General features: G+C 38.9%; 1 pseudogene; it reads right to left on the reverse strand.

Moving 5' to 3' along the window:
• Positions 1 to 9,038: 9,038 nt before the first annotated feature.
• Positions 9,039 to 18,294, reverse strand: LOC102487670 (polyadenylate-binding protein 1-like; annotated as a pseudogene).
• Positions 18,295 to 20,736: the final 2,442 nt, after the last annotated feature.

Genomic DNA, 20,736 nt, shown 5'->3' on the forward strand with positions numbered 1-20,736 from the left:
ACTAAATAAATAAATAATAAACTGCTCCAGTAATCTTCCCATCTTTAAACTACGTACCACTTCCATTTCCATTCTCTCTAAACAGGCTGGCTCTTTGATTATTCAACTGGTTGCTGTTAAGTTGCTGATCACTGATACCTGCCATGATCAATGTGTTTAAGAAATGCTTTCAGTCCAGTTTAAGTATTACCATTACACCCACTTACAGATAAGGAAATTGAAACATAATAATGCGAAGCGCTTAGGGCCACACTGCAGGTTAGTAGAGGAGTTTATGTCCAGGCAGTTTGATTCTAGAATGGTACTGTCCAAAAGAAATACAATGTAAGCATTAAGTGTGTAATTTTCTAGTAAAAGCAAAGAACAAGAACAGGAGATAAATTTTAGTGATTCATTTTATTCAACCCAATGTATCCAAAAAATATCACTTTAATTATTAATTAATATAAATAATTAATGAAATTCTTACTGAGCTAAACATATTCTTGCTATATGATCCAGCAGTCACCTACCCTTAAGGAACTGAAAACTTATATTCAGACAGAAACCTTTACACGGGTATTTATAGCACCTTTATTCATAATTGCCAGAAGTTGGAAGCAACCAAGATGTCCTCCTGTAGGTGAGTAGATAAGTAAACTGTGGAACATCCAAATAATGAAATGTTGTTTAGTACTAAAAAAAGTGAGCTGTCATGGGGCAGGCAGCGGAACACTGGTGATACAACTGCACCCATGTGAAGAAGGTCGTGGGTTCACACGTGTGTGCCAATGAACTGGGTTGGCTGAGATGGTGGGGACCATGGCATTAAAACCCTTTCAGGAGGTGTCTCTCTATCTTCCCATCTCTCCATCAGGGAAGAAATAAATAAACTTTTTTAAAAAAAAAAAAGCCATAAAACCCTGAAAAGACAGAGGAAATGTAGATACATATTACTAAATAAAAGAAGCCAATCTGTAAAGGCTACATGTGAGTCCAACTATATGACATTTTGAAAAAGTCAAAACTATGGGAACAGTAAAAAGAGTGGTTTCCAGGGGTGAGGGAGAGGGAAGAATAGAGCACAGAGAATCTGGGGAGCAGTGAAAATACTCGTATGATACTGTAACGATGGATACATGTCCTTATACATTCATCCAAACCTGAGTGAACCCTAATGTAAACTGTCAACTTTGGTTGAGATGATTAGGTGTCGTAGATGCATTGGCTATAGCAAATATACCACTCCAGTGGGAGGTGTTGATAATGGGTGCAGCAAATAAATGGGTGGAGCATAATATGCAGTTTACTTTCGATGTGCAGCAAATAAATGGATGGAGCATACTCTGTATCTTCCTTGTAGTTTTCTCTGTGAATCTAAAACCGCTCTAAAAAATAGTCTATAAAGAAAATACTATCTTGGACCAGTAAGTGGTGTGGTGGTTAAGGTGCTGGATCCCACAGGGCTGACTGCACGGTTGAGTCCTGGACCAAACGGCATGAAAAACATGCTGGGCATGTGTGTTTGTGTGCCCAAAAATCCCGAGAAGAGAATGGAGAAGGAATTGTGGTGTGGCCATCCCCCTCCCCAGGTGTGTGTGTGTGTGTGTGTGTGTTTGAGTGATTTCTCACTTTCCCTTTCTGTCTCTGATAAGCGCACACACCCTTTAGCAAAAACAAACAAACAAAAAAGATACCTGTTTCTAAAACTCCCAGGAATAGTTAATGCTTAAGAATATTCTTTCATAATATTCTCTAGGTTTTGTCTTGCCTGGGACTAACAGTTGACCAGACAAACTGTTTCAACAGCTAATGTTTTCTCCCCTCCATCTCATTCCACCCCTGCTTAATCAGCAGTTTGCCTATATTTGCAATTGTTCTTTTGCCTTGATGGTATACGTATTAATCAGAGAATAGTGATGGGAGAGAACAAGAACTGAACCCTCACAATCACTATGTGAGAATTATTTTGTGTGATTTAGAGTACCCTATAGTCCCTTACATTATCAGTCTTTTATGATTCATTTGTTTAATTGAATAGGATTTTTTTAAGTTTATTTTTTTGTTAGGATTTTTTTAAGTTTTTAAAAATTTTACTTATGAAGGTGTGTATATGTATGAGAGAGAGAAAGAGAAGCAGGTACCTTTGATAATGCCTCCTCATGGTGCAATCTCCTTTCCTGAGCTCTCTGGCCTCTCAGGACCTTGGGCATGTTTTCAGGTTGACTCAGGGTCTGAACCTGCATTCAGCAGTGGCTTCCACCACCGCAGTTCAGCACACTACTGCCTGTGCCACCATAGCCGGGCCTGTCTTTCTCAATTATTAACAAATCAAACCATTCTGCCTTTTAAGGACTATGTGGGGCAGAAAAGAAGAGCTTGTGTTGTAATATAGATTGGCCAACCTGTTTTTCTTAGTTTTCATATGACATACGTAAAATAAAAATCAGGACATGTACATATATGTTCAAAACTATCTTTCAAAGTCTGAAGAATGAAGAAATAATTCATTGCAGGTGGTGTGGTAGTTAAGGCACTGGTTCCCAGACAAGGCAGCTTGAAAAACATGGCAGGTGCATGTGGGTTCGTGCCCAAAACCCTGAGAGGAGAATGGAGGAGGAGAAATGGCAGCATGTCCATGCCCCCAGGGGATGATTCTTCTCTTTTCCTCTCTCTCTCCAATGGAAGCAGAAGCCCAATAGCAAAAAAAAAAAAAAAGAGAGAGAGAAGTAATGAAATTTTTGCATCAAAGTCAAAACTCCCCTGCTTCCCAGGTATATTCCTTTGGGCAAGTTGCTACTAATTGAATAAAATGCTATAAATTACTATGTTTCTTAGAAACTAATGCATGGCAAAAGAAGTAAGTTTGCTCAAATGTGATTTAATCCATTTCTTCCAGAATTTCTGAAAAAAGAATAATTCCCAGTAATTACATGACATTACACAGATCCAACAAAACCTTCCAGGTGGTCATAGAATCTGGAGTCATTCAAAACACACTCTATGCATTGTGCCCCAAGACCTGTTTCTTCTTCCTACTTCTGGAGAAGAAAAGGTTAATATTCTGGTTGATTGCCCTGATTCTTAGATCTTTCTTAGTATCCTCCCCTGGAATGCTTGCCTTCAGTTTTTACCTCTGTGACTGCTCTGAAAGTGTCAGCCTTCAAAGTACAAGGTACCCCCTGCCATTGTGAATGCAAAAATAAAGAAGAAAGATTTCATACTTTTCCTCATCTAAGACATGAAATCCATCGTGCGCTTTATCCTTAGCATGCATCTCAGTCATACTAGCTGTATTTCAACACTCCACAGTACATGGGACTGGTGACTATGGCATTTACTGGTCAGCATAGCTCCAGAGTCTGCCCTTTTAACCTTTTATTCTATTGTATTTTCCTACACTTTATGTTTATAAGTTTTAAAAATTTCATTTCTTGGGACCAGCAGATGGAGTGATGGTTACATCATTGGACCCCCTCACAGTTGACTGCAGTTTGAGTCCCAGACTCCGCGGCTTAAAACTTAACACTGGACATGTGTGCATGTGTACCCAAAATCCCGCAGAGGAGAATGGAGGAGAAGGGATTGAGCTGTGGCCAGCCTCCTGGGGGGGAGGGGGTTCATTTCTTGCTTTCTGTCTCTCTATCTCTGTCTTTTAGGCGAGCACACATACCCTATGGCAAAAATCGTTCAATTTTTTTTTTCATTTCAAATTATATTCTATTGGAGTTGAAATCATCCATAACAGGACCACACAAAATGTAATCACTCAAACTACCTTAACAGGTAGTTTTAAGTACCCACTCCAAGTTTTCAGAAGATGATTATTGCTTTTAGACTTCATTTTAGAAGAAAAATGTAATTGTTAGTATTTTTAAGTTCTTAAAACATCACTTAAAAATATGTTTAACTGGTATCTGTGGGTTAAAGTGAACATTTTTTGAAGTTATTTATTGAGAGTGACAGAGAAAGGCAACCCCAAGAGGGTCTCGCCATGCCATGATCCCCACCCCCAGCCTTCCATTCATATAGACATGTTCAGGTTGATATGAGATCCGAACCCCAGGCCTTCCCATATTGCTCCAGTTGTGTGGTGGCACCCTATCACTTGCAGCATTATAGTTGGAGTAGTTTAAAACTAATTTAATTCACACATTTGTCTGTACCTACAATGCCACAAACTGTACCAGTTGCCAGAGGTAAGACAAAGAAAGCCCTAAAGGAGGGTGTGTCTATGTGAGAGGTAAAACTCGAGTGTGAACAGATTTGTAACCTTTTTCTAATCGCCCTCCACAGTAAAATCCCAATCTTAACTGTTAGCATGTACCACTACCTCATGGAAGACTTAAAGTAGATCCTAAGGTTTTTTTTCTCTTCATTTTAAAAGTATGTTTTGTCTTTAACAGATACGAGAATGTGATGTCTAAGAGAAAACCCAGATCCCTAAGGACCTGTATATTATGTTTGACACACAAAAATTAAAAGAATGTAGCTTTCCCTCAGGTTGCTTCTTTAACTGATCCAGAAGAGAAAATCATTTTAAGACAGATTTTTTGAAAGCACTAAAATTATTCAGGTAAATATAGTAGTCTTGGGCTAGCCCATGACCTAGTGGCTTAGTAAGCCAGATCCCAAGGGGCTGAAATTCCAAGCCCAGCAGCTTGAAAAATGTGCCAGGTATTTGTGTTTGTGTTCCCCAAATAACAACAAGATGGAGAAATGGAGGAGAAAGCGTTTGTGGTGTGACCATGACCCATCGGAGGATACTTTCTCCACCTCTCTCTCTCTCTCTCTGGCAGGTGTATGCATATGTCTTTAACTATATATTTAGCCCAGATATACAGAAATAGACTTTCCAATTTCAAACATCTCTATGTGTTTCCATTACTGCTCGTGTAAAACTTACTACACATGGAGTTTGTGTTATGAAAACTTGTTAAGCACCAGCAATTGATATGCTGTCCTCATACCATCTAGAGATTGAAGAAAATGAAATTCACTTTTAAATTTATAAACACTGCCCTAAAAATTATAGTTCTTTTGAGCTCCCATTTGAGCAATTGTGTAATCATGTAACTACAACATAGAAATGAAAGAGAAATTGAAAATACTTAAGGAGACAAAATGATTGCTATTTTTCTGGATTGTAGAAGAGACTTGTTAAATAGTAGTATCAAGCATAATATAATGCGCTTTGTGTAGAAATTGAATAAAGTGGAAACAATTTACTAATAAAACTGATTTATATAGAAATGCATGTTTGTAAAACACTATGCTAAAATTATAATTCTATCACATTTCTACTTGAGCACTTATATAATCACTTAACTAATAACAATAAAAGTAAAAGAGAAAATATTCATTATAATTTTAGAAGACAAAATTCTTACTATGTTTCTATATTATTTTAGTGGGCTTGTCAGCAAGAAAAACACTATAATTCCCCTACCTACAAATAGAATAAAATGAAAACAATTTACTTTTCAAATTCTTGTTTACATAGTCTACAGTTATACAACAATATCTTAAGAATTATAATTTTCTTTCACTTTCATTTGAGGCATGGGAAGATAAGTTGATAGCAATGAAACTAAGAGAAAATAATAGAATTATTGTAGAGAAAGGAAAAATATGTTTTCTTATGATCCTCATCTTCAGAAAGAGGCTTCTTGGGATCTGAAGGTGCATCACTTCTGTTTTCAAGTTGTGTGAATGAAAGACAAAACCTGGTACTTGTGAAGAGATTTTTGTTTTAGGTTTCTGCCATAAGGGTGTGTGCTCACCAGATAGAGACAGACAGTGAGAGGGAAAGTGAGAAATCACCCCACCAGGAATATGGCCACACTGCAATCCCTTTTCCTCCATTCTTCTCCTGAGATTTTGGGCACACCCACATGCCAGCATGATTTTCAGGCCACCAGGTCCAAGACTCAAACCACACTTGGCTATGTGGGAGAATAGTACTTAACCACCACATCACCTGCTGGCTCCTGAAGGGATGTTTCTTGTTGCCAGTGAAGGATATGCTGGGCCATGGACATCCCTTTGTGGAAGGAATTCTTGGGGAGGTCCATATGGCTTTCCAGAGAAGAAAGGATGATAAGGGTTCCCCTTCGCAGAAACCTTCTCTTGGGTCCCATCAGTGACATCTGACCTTGGACAAGAGGATGAGGTAGAACAGAGCTTGGGTAGATGCCCTCTGTCCAGGTAGGAGGATTGAATCCAACATAATTAAATGACCAAGCACATCTGTGGTGTCATTCCTATTGGCCTTCATTTCTGAAGATGGACATGGCTCTCGATGTTCTCGAAATACTGTCCTGTGCATCTGGCAGAAGGAGGAGCACCAGGAGCAGCTCTGTCTTGCTGATGTGGAGGAATTGCTGTGTCAGGATGGAGTTGGCCTGAAAGAGGAATTGGTTCGCACTAGACACAAATCCTTGGTATCAGGATTCCGGTACCTCAAAAGTCATTACCAAATGCCCCTTTTGAAATGTCAGTAACACAAAGTTACCTTTCAAAAAGTTGAAATTTTAGTTCTTCCTAAATCATTCTCCAAAGTATGGACTTTATTTGGTTTTTAAGTTATCAAAGTTTTTCTAAGCCAATGGTTCTCTCAATCAAATATGCACTATTATTTTTTCCTCATGGTAATTGATAAGACTCAATGGTTCTTTCTGATGTTTCTAGGAAAATTTCAGCTTGAATTTTGAAAGTGTCTGGCTCTACATGTACATGAATGATCTTCTCATCTGCTTTGGAAAGATTCGTCTTTCTTTCCATAGTAAACCTCTTTAAATTAAAGGTTGCATAATCATTTTATTTTATTGATTCCATTTGGTAATGACTTTAAGTTTCTGCTGAAACTCTGGAATCTCACTTTCAAAATAGATTTTCTCACTACAATAAAGTGCATTTCTGAGACCTTTAATATTACCCATAAGTTCATTTGTTATTTTGACTTCTTCAGTAAATTAGTGTATATTTGATTGCTTTTGTCCTATGAGAGTTTGTTTTGTTTATTTTTAGACAACACCTTACTATGTTGCAATCCTTGTTCCTCAGCCTCCTGAGTAGCTGGGATATCCAGTGTGCTCTTATGTACCTGGCTATTTCTTCAAGAGTTTTAAAAAATACATTTATGTTAGCCATATAAATCTGGTGTTTTCAAAACTCTGTTTTCATAATATACATGTAAATCTTCATTGTATTAGGCAATATTTCTTAAAAATGATAACAGAGGCATCAGCAGGTGGTGTGGTGGTTAATGGCACTGGACTCCCACATGGCCAACCATGGTTCAAGTCCTGAACCATGGCTTGCTTTTTCATCCCCTCCCCATCTCTCTCTGGTAAAATTTAAATAACAATAATAAAATTAAATATTTTTTTCAAAATGATAGCAGAGTGCAAGCCCAAGGTATGGTAGTTAAGGTGTCTAATTCCCATAAGTCTGACCACATGATTTGAGTCCCAGACATGGTGGCTTGAGAAACATGCTGGGCACCTGTGTGTCCAAAATTTAAAAAAAAAGGGGGGGGGGAGAAATGGAGAAGTGATTACAGCATGACCATTCTCCATGGATGGTTTTCTCTCTGTCTCTCTCTCTCTCTCTCTCTCTCTCTCTCTCTCTCTCTCTCTCTAGTCTTCAGCAAGCACATGCATGCTCTGGGGGGAAAAATGAATGATACCAAAAGCTTGAGCAACAAAAGAAAAAAATGATAAATTGGGTTTTATAAAAAGTAAGAACTTTAGTACATCAAAGGATACTATCAAGACTGAAAAAGACAACCCCAAGTATGGGAGAAAATATTTATAAATCATAGTTCTAATGATAGTCTAGTACCCATAGTAAAGAAATAGCTCTTACAACTTAACAACATAAAGACTGCTGATTTTAAAATGGGCAAAAGAGATGAACATACATTCTTCAAATGACCAATAAGCACATAGAAAGGTGCTCCTCATCAGTCATTAGGGAAATCAAATCTAAACCACAATGAGACGTCATCTTGCTACTGCTAAGTCCAGCTGTTGCTTCTCATGATCAATGAAACCAGAGGCAGAGGCTGGAGAAGGGAATTTATTTCTGTAACCAGTTATAGTGACACAGTAAGCAAGTATCACCAAACTGTCTCAAAAGCTCAACATGCTCTTGATATTTACAGGTATAAGATATAAACACATGCAAATCATTCCTCACTACAATCAGAGCCAGTCACATTCGCCCAAGTTAATTATCCTGCTTCCTTCAAATACCCATTTCTGGTTTCTCATCTGACCATTCCTCAGACAGATCTCTCTGACTCAGCACTTGGTCAGATTGTTCTCATTAGAGACCTTTCTTAATTTCAAAGTGGCTGCAGTCCTACTAAACCTTAAGCTGGCCTGCTTCAATCTCACACCAATTATGATGGCTATAGCAATAATTATTGGGTTTTCAGAAAAGTCATAACACATTTTTTATTGAAAAATACATGACTTGAACAGGCACCATTGGAGTTTGGAGGAGGTAAAGGTCCTGCAAGACCAACCCATTTCCCCTTTTCCTCCTCTGAGAACCCAACCACTTCTGTAATTTAGAAAAGAAAAAGATACATGACTTTTCTGACTTGATATATTCTTTTTCAGTGTTTAATGAATTTTTATTAAAGCAAGAATTTTATAATCCAAATTAATTTCCTTGCTCAGTTATCTTCTGTTACTTAAAACAGACTGACACTGAGCTATCCCACAATAAATTATAAAATTAAAGAAAGGAATGCTCTAAGTTTTTGTACTTTACTGAAAATTATTTTTTCAGAGTCTATAAAATATTAATTTTTTATATTTACATTTTTTGTGCTTTTTTGGGTTGTTTTTAAATCAATAAGTAATCTATGACTAGTATTATCTTTGCTAGACCTGGCATGCATTTGCTTGGTACATAAGGTTCAAAGTTTCCTTTCCTTTTTTAATTTATTTTATATTTTGCATTTTTTCCATAATGTTTAAGTTTTTGGATGTTTAGATAATTTCTTCAGTGAAGCACGATTTTCTTTTTGTGGTTTCTAATTAATTTTAAACAATTGGAACACCAGTGGCACTGTTAACTGCTTTTTGGGCAGCCTCTTTAGCCTGGTGGGCTTGTAGTACTGCTACAGCTTCATCAATCTTAGAATGGAGAGACTCTGGAGACTCAGGCATATAAAGTTTTGATTACCAATCTCTAACAACATGCCAGTGATTTTACCAGCAAGAGTACAGTGCATGGCTTGAATAAGAGGAAACAGCCATTCATACAACATTTACTTTTGCTCTTGAGGAGGGATAGATGCCAACATGGAAGCAGTCAAAGTTTCCTGACCTTGTACATGAAGAGCAGGCTGTTGCATGGTAACTTGTGGCTGTGCATTAAGATGTTGATTGCAAACTCCCACAGCATAATTACACTGTAGAACAATGTGGACATCAGGAGTAGCTGCAGCAGCAGCAGCAGCTACAGAACATTGACCCATTGTCTGTGTTGACATGACTCGTGGAACCTGTGAAAAAGCTGGTCTCATAGCACTAACTGGTGATCTAGGAGCAGCTGGGTGGATAGCACAGGGTATATTTTGAAATGGATGAGGTCTGGCACCCTGAGCAGTCCAGCAAGGAGTTGGTCTTAGTTGAACAATTTGGCTAGGAGGATAGTAAGCAGCATGGTTCTGAGTCTGGGGGATAGCTGCCATGAAGTAACCTGAAGGAGGCCCTGGTTGGTAGGGGTTGATTAGAGTTGGGCATAGCTCGTACACTTGCCATCCTCTGCATATACTGGTTAGTGAGGTGAGCCTGGCACTCTTCTTTGCGCTGAGCTAAAGCTACATACAATGGCTTAGTGGCCACAACTCTACCGTTCATTTCTCTAACTGCTTTAGTGGCTTCTGCGGTGGAGAAACACACAAAACCAAACCTTTGCTGTGACCACCCTCCATCATAACCTCTGCACTAGTGATTGTACAAAATGGTGAAAGCTCTTTCCGGAGACGTTCATCATCAATACCATCATCAAGATTTTTCACATGAAGGTTAACACCCTGGTATCTGGTGATCTTATCTTGCTTCATCTGCTCAAATTTGCGTTGAAGTTCTGTCTGCCATTCCACTTTTTTTCTGAGCTCAATCTATGTGCATTTGTTTTCCACTGAGCTCCTTTCCATTCATCTCATCCACAGCTTTCTGTGCATCTTCATGCCTTAGAAAGCTTACAAATCCTTTGGATTTTCCACTTTCAGCAATCATTACTTTTACACTTAAGGCAGGCCCGAACTTGCCAAAGATCTTTAAGGCACTCATCATCCATGTCTTCTTCAAAATTCTTCATGTTAAAATTGGTGAACTCTTTTGCCAAAGCTCCAAGTTCTGCTTCTCATTCTTAACGAGACTTAAATCATCCAATGAATACTTTGCGATCATTTAGAAGCTTCCCATTCATTTTTTCAGTGGCTCTTTCAGCAGCTTTCTGTGTCTCAAAGTGCACAAATCCATAGCCCGAGGAGCCATTTTCATCACAAGCCACCTTACATGAAAGGATGTTACTGAAAGCAGAAAATATACCGTACAGTGCTTTATTATCAATGGATTTCTCCAAATTTTTAATGAATATGTTGCCAATCCACTTTTGTAAAGTGATGGATCACCCTGAGACCGCATGACACGTACTGGCTTGCCCTTTATAACATCAAAATTGATGGCATCCAATGCACACTCCGTGTCCATCGGCTGCTGGAAGTTCAAATATGCATCGCCCAAGGAGCTGCAGGTGATCATGTCCCTGCAGACCCAGATAGAGAGGATGGGCCTGACTGGGCTGACCTTGTAGAGCATCGCCTCAGTAACCTGATATATTTTTAAATGAAAAATAATAAGTACTGGCAGGGATGTGGAAAATTTGAATCTTATAACCTGCTGGTGGGAATGTAAAATAGTGCAATCACTGTGGAAAACAGTTTTCTCAAAATGTTAAAGAGTTTACTATATGAATTAACAGTTACATTCCTAGAATATACTCAAAAAAATTGAAAATATGTTCAAACAAAAACTTATACATACATGCTCACAGCATTATTTATAATGGGTAAAAAGTGGAAACAAGGCAAATGCTCATGAGTGAATGACTGAATGGACAAGATGTGGTAGAGCTATACAATGGAATATTATTCAGCCATAAGAAATAATAAAGAATTGATACATGCTACACTTTGGATCAGCCTTGAAATTATTATACTAAGTGAAAGAAACCATACAAAAGGCCACATGATATATATTCCATTTACATGAAATGTCTAAAATAGGCAAGTCCTGGGCTGGCCCTGTTCTTTAGTGGTTAAGGAATTCAGGTTCTACATTGCCAACTGCATTTTGAATCCCAGCCCTGGCACTTGGGAAAATTAAATTGAGTTTGCATGTGTGTGCATATGTGTGTATGTACAAAATCTCAACAGGAGGGAGAAATGAAAAAGGGATGACAGCATGACCATGCCCTATTTCTTCATGTTTTCATATCCAAAAACAATACCCAACCTCTTTCATCTTCTACAAGTTTGTGTTTATCTGTTCACTCGCTCTATCCTTTAGTTTCTTGTGAAAGCAGATGTCTGCATTCATGAAAACATGCTTTTGTCCAAAGCATCTTTTATGACCACTTTAAATTTTTCTTCATTTTTCTGTTTTTTTTTTTTTTTTTTCAGGTCTTTGCCATAGGGTTTGTGCACTTGCCAGAGAAACAGACAGTGAGAGGGGAAGTGAGAAATCATCCCCAGGGTGGATGGCCATGCCACAATCTGTTCTCCATTCTCCTCAGGGGGTTTGGGGTGTGCACACATGAGTGCCTGGCATGAATTTCAAGCTGCTGGGTCTGGGAACTCATGTTTGGCCATGTAGGAGTCCAGTACCATACCTACCATACCACCTTCTGGCCCCTATCTTTCATATTTTTAAGTCTGATTTGGTTGCAGCCCCTTGAAACTTGGATGCCTAATGTATTTTCTAAACTTCAGATCTCTGTTGTATTGTCAGCTATCAGCTCAACTTGTTCTATATGAGTGACTTTCTCATCAAATTTCTCTTTTGACCTCTCTTAAAGAATTGGATACTGCCAGATTTAATTCAATGGCTACCAGTTTTTCTTATTTATCATTTGTTCTCAAGTCTGACTTAACATTAAAGCAGATTCAAATAAAAATTTTATTTGAGTGAGGGCACACTTATTTTGTGAATGATGTTTTCCCTTCAAAAGAGTAGAAACTCCAGTGGCCAGCCTTTTGTGTTTATTTGCATAAATTTTGATTTTAATAATTACAAATCTGGTTATTAATGAAAATATCATTTTATCCCACAGCAATTGGTGGGGATTAGCACTAAGATTTGAGAAGTGCTGCCCTAATTAATTATCTCTAATGCTTCAGATATCAGCTGAAATGACCTTTGCCCAGATAGACTTTAATAACCCCACAATCTAAGTCCGTAATTATGAACTATGGACCTTTGCTTCAAACACTGAGCATAGTTTATGATCACATGTCCATATCCACAGAGGCAGCCATTGTCCGGAATTTAGCATTAAGTCTCCTTTTTTTTTTTTGAAAGAGAGAATTTTACTATAGGGTGTGTGCATTCACCAAAGAGACAAGAGAGAGATAGAGAGAGAGAAAGCGAGAAATCACACCCCCCACCCCCCAATGGAGGAAGGCCGTGCTGCAATCCCTTCTCCTCCAATCGTCTCAGGATTTTGTACATGCATGCACACTGTCCCGGCATGAGTTTTAAGTAACTGGGTTCAGAACACTAATCGTGGTTGACTACGTGAGACTCTAGCAGTGTAACCAATATGTCATCTGCTGGTCCCAATCTGTCCTTTCTTTCGAGCTCATCATCATTGTTTAGGTAGCACTAAATTTATTATTCATTTTTTCTGTTTTTTAAAACTATGTTAGTTAAATCATACTATATATGCTTTCTGTGACATCCCTGTTTTCATTCTATATTTTGGGATTCACCCACTTACTGTGTATGTTTGTAGTGCATTCATTTTCACTGCTGTATCACATTCCATGATATGGATAGATCACACATTTCTAACATTTTAATGTCAATAGAAATTTCAGGGGAACCAGCAGATGATGTAATGGATACGTCACTGGACTCCCATGTAGTCAGCCACGGTTCGAGTCTTGGACTTGGCAGCTTAAAATTCACACCCAGTGCATGTGCATGTGTGCCAAAGATCCCAAGAAGAGACTGGAGAAGGGATTGTGGCATGACCATCTCCTCTAGGGGGTGATTTCTTGCTTTCTGTCTCTCTGTCTATCTGGCAAGCTCACACATCCTACAGCAAAAATCTCTCAAGAAAAAAAAGAGAGATCACAATTGTAGCATCATCAAATGGCGTGGTGGTTAAGGTGGTTGGATCCCACTTGACCAGCTATGCAGTTTGAGTCCCAGACCCAGTGGCTTAAAAAACACTCCAGGTGCATGTACGTGCATGCCCAAAATCTGAAACAACATGCCAGTGATTTTACCAGCAAGAGTACAGTGCATGGCTTGAATAAGAGGAAACAGCCATTCATACAACATTTACTTTTGCTCTTGAGGAGGGATAGATGCCAACATGGAAGCAGTCAAAGTTTCCTGACCTTGTACATGAAGAGCAGGCTGTTGCATGGTAACTTGTGGCTGTGCATTAAGATGTTGTTGATTGCAAACTCCCACAGCATAATTACACTGTAGAACAATGTGGACATCAGGAGTAGCTGCAGCAGCAGCAGCAGCTACAGAACATTGACCCATTGTCTGTGTTGACATGACTCGTGGAACCTGTGAAAAAGCTGGTCTCATAGCACTAACTGGTGATCTAGGAGCAGCTGGGTGGATAGCACAGGGTATATTTTGAAATGGATGAGGTCTGGCACCCTGAGCAGTCCAGCAAGGAGTTGGTCTTAGTTGAACAATTTGGCTAGGAGGATAGTAAGCAGCATGGTTCTGAGTCTGGGGGATAGCTGCCATGAAGTAACCTGAAGGAGGCCCTGGTTGGTAGGGGTTGATTAGAGTTGGGCATAGCTCGTACACTTGCCATCCTCTGCATATACTGGTTAGTGAGGTGAGCCTGGCACTCTTCTTTGCGCTGAGCTAAAGCTACATACAATGGCTTAGTGGCCACAACTCTACCGTTCATTTCTGTAACTGCTTTAGTGGCTTCTGCGGTGGAGAAACACACAAAACCAAACCTTTGCTGTGACCACCCTCCATCATAACCTCTGCACTAGTGATTGTACAAAATGGTGAAAGCTCTTTCCGGAGACGTTCATCATCAATACCATCATCAAGATTTTTCACATGAAGGTTAACACCCTGGTATCTGGTGATCTTATCTTGCTTCATCTGCTCAAATTTGCGTTGAAGTTCTGTCTGCCATTCCACTTTTTTCTGAGCTCAATCTATGTGCATTTGTTTTCCACTGAGCTCCTTTCCATTCATCTCATCCACAGCTTTCTGTGCATCTTCATGCCTTAGAAAGCTTACAAATCCTTTGGATTTTCCACTTTCAGCAATCATTACTTTTACACTTAAGGCAGGCCCGAACTTGCCAAAGATCTTTAAGGCACTCATCATCCATGTCTTCTTCAAAATTCTTCATGTTAAAATTGGTGAACTCTTTTGCCAAAGCTCCAAGTTCTGCTTCTCATTCTTAACGAGACTTAAATCATCCAATGAATACTTTGCGATCATTTAGAAGCTTCCCATTCATTTTTTCAGTGGCTCTTTCAGCAGCTTTCTGTGTCTCAAAGTGCACAAATCCATAGCCCGAGGAGCCATTTTCATCACAAGCCACCTTACATGAAAGGATGTTACTGAAAGCAGAAAATATACCGTACAGTGCTTTATTATCAATGGATTTCTCCAAATTTTTAATGAATATGTTGCCAATCCACTTTTGTAAAGTGATGGATCACCCTGAGACCGCATGACACGTACTGGCTTGCCCTTTATAACATCAAAATTGATGGCATCCAATGCACACTCCGTGTCCATCGGCTGCTGGAAGTTCAAATATGCATCGCCCAAGGAGCTGCAGGTGATCATGTCCCTGCAGACCCAGATAGAGAGGATGGGCCTGACTGGGCTGACCTTGTAGAGCATCGCCTCAGTAACCTGATATATTTTTAAATGAAAAATAATAAGTACTGGCAGGGATGTGGAAAATTTGAATCTTATAACCTGCTGGTGGGAATGTAAAATAGTGCAATCACTGTGGAAAACAGTTTTCTCAAAATGTTAAAGAGTTTACTATATGAATTAACAGTTACATTCCTAGAATATACTCAAAAAGAAGTTCTGTCTGCCATTCCACTTTTTTCTGAGCTCAATCTATGTGCATTTGTTTTCCACTGAGCTCCTTTCCATTCATCTCATCCACAGCTTTCTGTGCATCTTCATGCCTTAGAAAGCTTACAAATCCTTTGGATTTTCCACTTTCAGCAATCATTACTTTTACACTTAAGGCAGGCCCGAACTTGCCAAAGATCTTTAAGGCACTCATCATCCATGTCTTCTTCAAAATTCTTCATGTTAAAATTGGTGAACTCTTTTGCCAAAGCTCCAAGTTCTGCTTCTCATTCTTAACGAGACTTAAATCATCCAATGAATACTTTGCGATCATTTAGAAGCTTCCCATTCATTTTTTCAGTGGCTCTTTCAGCAGCTTTCTGTGTCTCAAAGTGCACAAATCCATAGCCCGAGGAGCCATTTTCATCACAAGCCACCTTACATGAAAGGATGTTACTGAAAGCAGAAAATATACCGTACAGTGCTTTATTATCAATGGATTTCTCCAAATTTTTAATGAATATGTTGCCAATCCACTTTTGTAAAGTGATGGATCACCCTGAGACCGCATGACACGTACTGGCTTGCCCTTTATAACATCAAAATTGATGGCATCCAATGCACACTCCGTGTCCATCGGCTGCTGGAAGTTCAAATATGCATCGCCCAAGGAGCTGCAGGTGATCATGTCCCTGCAGACCCAGATAGAGAGGATGGGCCTGACTGGGCTGACCTTGTAGAGCATCGCCTCAGTAACCTGATATATTTTTAAATGAAAAATAATAAGTACTGGCAGGGATGTGGAAAATTTGAATCTTATAACCTGCTGGTGGGAATGTAAAATAGTGCAATCACTGTGGAAAACAGTTTTCTCAAAATGTTAAAGAGTTTACTATATGAATTAACAGTTACATTCCTAGAATATACTCAAAAAAATTGAAAATATGTTCAAACAAAAACTTATACATACATGCTCACAGCATTATTTATAATGGGTAAAAAGTGGAAACAAGGCAAATGCTCATGAGTGAATGACTGAATGGACAAGATGTGGTAGAGCTATACAATGGAATATTATTCAGCCATAAGAAATAATAAAGAATTGATACATGCTACACTTTGGATCAGCCTTGAAATTATTATACTAAGTGAAAGAAACCATACAAAAGGCCACATGATATATATTCCATTTACATGAAATGTCTAAAATAGGCAAGTCCTGGGCTGGCCCTGTTCTTTAGTGGTTAAGGAATTCAGGTTCTACATTGCCAACTGCATTTTGAATCCCAGCCCTGGCACTTGGGAAAATTAAATTGAGTTTGCATGTGTGTGCATATGTGTGTATGTACAAAATCTCAACAGGAGGGAGAAATGAAAAAGGGATGACAGCATGACCATGCCCTATTTCTTCATGTTTTCATATCCAAAAACAATACCCAACCTCTTTCATCTTCTACAAGTTTGTGTTTATCTGTTCACTCGCTCTATCCTTTAGTTTCTTGTGAAAGCAGATGTCTGCATTCATGAAAACATGCTTTTGTCCAAAGCATCTTTTATGACCACTTTAAATTTTTCTTCATTTTTCTGTTTTTTTTTTTTTTTTTCAGGTCTTTGCCATAGGGTTTGTGCACTTGCCAGAGAAACAGACAGTGAGAGGGGAAGTGAGAAATCATCCCCAGGGTGGATGGCCATGCCACAATCTGTTCTCCATTCTCCTCAGGGGGTTTGGGGTGTGCACACATGAGTGCCTGGCATGAATTTCAAGCTGCTGGGTCTGGGAACTCATGTTTGGCCATGTAGGAGTCCAGTACCATACCTACCATACCACCTTCTGGCCCCTATCTTTCATATTTTTAAGTCTGATTTGGTTGCAGCCCCTTGAAACTTGGATGCCTAATGTATTTTCTAAACTTCAGATCTCTGTTGTATTGTCAGCTATCAGCTCAACTTGTTCTATATGAGTGACTTTCTCATCAAATTTCTCTTTTGACCTCTCTTAAAGAATTGGATACTGCCAGATTTAATTCAATGGCTACCAGTTTTTCTTATTTATCATTTGTTCTCAAGTCTGACTTAACATTAAAGCAGATTCAAATAAAAATTTTATTTGAGTGAGGGCACACTTATTTTGTGAATGATGTTTTCCCTTCAAAAGAGTAGAAACTCCAGTGGCCAGCCTTTTGTGTTTATTTGCATAAATTTTGATTTTAATAATTACAAATCTGGTTATTAATGAAAATATCATTTTATCCCACAGCAATTGGTGGGGATTAGCACTAAGATTTGAGAAGTGCTGCCCTAATTAATTATCTCTAATGCTTCAGATATCAGCTGAAATGACCTTTGCCCAGATAGACTTTAATAACCCCACAATCTAAGTCCGTAATTATGAACTATGGACCTTTGCTTCAAACACTGAGCATAGTTTATGATCACATGTCCATATCCACAGAGGCAGCCATTGTCCGGAATTTAGCATTAAGTCTCCTTTTTTTTTTTTGAAAGAGAGAATTTTACTATAGGGTGTGTGCATTCACCAAAGAGACAAGAGAGAGATAGAGAGAGAGAAAGCGAGAAATCACACCCCCCACCCCCCAATGGAGGAAGGCCGTGCTGCAATCCCTTCTCCTCCAATCGTCTCAGGATTTTGTACATGCATGCACACTGTCCCGGCATGAGTTTTAAGTAACTGGGTTCAGAACACTAATCGTGGTTGACTACGTGAGACTCTAGCAGTGTAACCAATATGTCATCTGCTGGTCCCAATCTGTCCTTTCTTTCGAGCTCATCATCATTGTTTAGGTAGCACTAAATTTATTATTCATTTTTTCTGTTTTTTAAAACTATGTTAGTTAAATCATACTATATATGCTTTCTGTGACATCCCTGTTTTCATTCTATATTTTGGGATTCACCCACTTACTGTGTATGTTTGTAGTGCATTCATTTTCACTGCTGTATCACATTCCATGATATGGATAGATCACACATTTCTAACATTTTAATGTCAATAGAAATTTCAGGGGAACCAGCAGATGATGTAATGGATACGTCACTGGACTCCCATGTAGTCAGCCACGGTTCGAGTCTTGGACTTGGCAGCTTAAAATTCACACCCAGTGCATGTGCATGTGTGCCAAAGATCCCAAGAAGAGACTGGAGAAGGGATTGTGGCATGCCCATCTCCTCTAGGGGGTGATTTCTTGCTTTCTGTCTCTCTGTCTATCTGGCAAGCTCACACATCCTACAGCAAAAATCTCTCAAGAAAAAAAAGAGAGATCACAATTGTAGCATCATCAAATGGCGTGGTGGTTAAGGTGGTTGGATCCCACTTGACCAGCTATGCAGTTTGAGTCCCAGACCCAGTGGCTTAAAAAACACTCCAGGTGCATGTACGTGCATGCCCAAAATCTGAAGAGGAGAATGGAAGAGAAGGGACTGTGGCATAGCCACAATCATCACCCTTGGGAAGGTGATGTCTCAGCTTCCTTCTCTCTCTGGATCTCTCAGGTGAGCACACATGCCCTATAGCCAAAAAATGGAAAGAAAAGATATTACAATTGTGTTGATTCCATTTTTCCTACAACTATCTATTATGGGCTATTGTGCAGTAGAGTTTCTTATAGTTTTTTTGTGCAAAAAAAAATCCAATTTAAACTTAGAATAGAATTGCTTAGGATATGAGAAATACTTATTTGACTTTACTGAGTAATGCCAAGTGCTTTTCAAAGTTGTAACAAGTTGCATCCTCACCAGGAATGTGTGAGTTTACATTAGTCTCTATTCTTGTCAGAACTTGGTATTGTCTTACATTGACATTTATGCCAGTGTGGCGAGTTAAAACGGTTTCTCATGTGGTTTTAATTTGCACTTACCTGATTACCGATGTGATTGCATCACTTTTCCTAGGTTTCTGGGCATTTGGATTTCCTTTATTGTGCAGAATCCTTGTACTTATTTTCTATCGAGTCTCATTTATCTCTTTATCATTGGTTAATAGGAGTTATTTAAGGATTCTGGTTACTAATATTTTGTTCTTGTAATATATGTTGTAACTATCTTCTCTCAGCTATGGTTTTTCTTTCCATTATCTTTGTCAATATCTTTTGCTAAACAGAAGTTCTTTATTCCACTGATGCTGAATTTATCACCTTTTCCTTTATGGATTGATCTTTTTGTGTTTTGTGTGAGATCCTCCCCTAATCTAAGATAATAAAGATAGTTTATATTTTCTTCTACAAGTTTAAGGTCTGCCTTTCATACTTAAGTGTTTAATCCATATGAAATGGAATTTTGAATATGGTATAAGGTAGGACTCTGTTTTCAAATAAGTATATCTTTGTGTAAAACAAGTCTGGAAATGGACAATTCAGCAGTTCTACTCCATGCTATATGCTCTGAAAGATACTCTGGGGGGAGAGGAACCAGGGGCAATATATGAACACGTTCATAAGAACATTATTCATAAAAGCAAAGCACTCAAGTGTCCATACGTAATGCTGTGGACAAATAAGTTGGTATTTGCACCTCTAGTGGAATGACATACAATAAAAATGAAAATATATAGCCATACATATCAAAATGAATAAATCCTTCCAAAACATTCAATTCCAAGTGAAAGCCCAGATTGTATAAGAACTCATAAAGTATGCTTCCATTTATATAACATTCAAAAATAGACCAAATTGAATAATATAAACTTAGAGATGTATACGTGATTGAACTATAAAGAAAAGAGATTGGTTAATAAGTTTGAGAAGTGATTTCCATAGAGAGGGAGGGAGGGAGTTGCATGAGGTCATAAGAAGATACACAAGGTGCTTCAGAGCTGTTGGTAACATTCTGTTTCTCCAGCTGGGAGGTGGGAGATGGTCCTCCTTTCTTTCTTATTCCAGTCACCCCATGATATTGCCCCCAGTGCTGCCTTCCTAAAGCCCCAGTCTAATTAGGTCTCATTTAGGAGCTTCTGGCTCTCCAATCATCCTTCATGCATTGGGGTTCCTAGGGTCTGTTCTTGGCCTTCTTCTCATCTTCTGTTACTGGGTGAGCTTCGTGGGTGATTTCATCCATCCTATGACTTTCAACTCCCACTTAAGTGAGGATGACTCACAGTTTGTGTCTTTCCTAAACTCCAGACCCACATATATAGCAACTGAATAGATGTTTCCACTTGCGTGTTCCCTGGTGCCTGAGACTCAGTATGTCCAAGACTTAACTCATCACCTACAAAACTCCCCCTCCCAGCAGCTTCTCCCACATTCTACTCGGTCGCCCATGGCCAGCACTTAGAAATCACTCACTGCTACTCCTTTTCTCTGATCCTTTCCCCAGTTACAGTCACGCTAAGTCCTGTCAGAACTACCTCACTTCTCATGAAGATACACACTGAACATTTGGCAACGCATGTGCCAAG

The sequence above is a fragment of the Tupaia chinensis genome, unplaced genomic scaffold (genome assembly GCF_000334495.1).
Source record: "Tupaia chinensis unplaced genomic scaffold, TupChi_1.0 Scaffold143796_1, whole genome shotgun sequence".
Taxonomy (NCBI): Eukaryota; Metazoa; Chordata; class Mammalia; order Scandentia; family Tupaiidae; genus Tupaia; species Tupaia belangeri.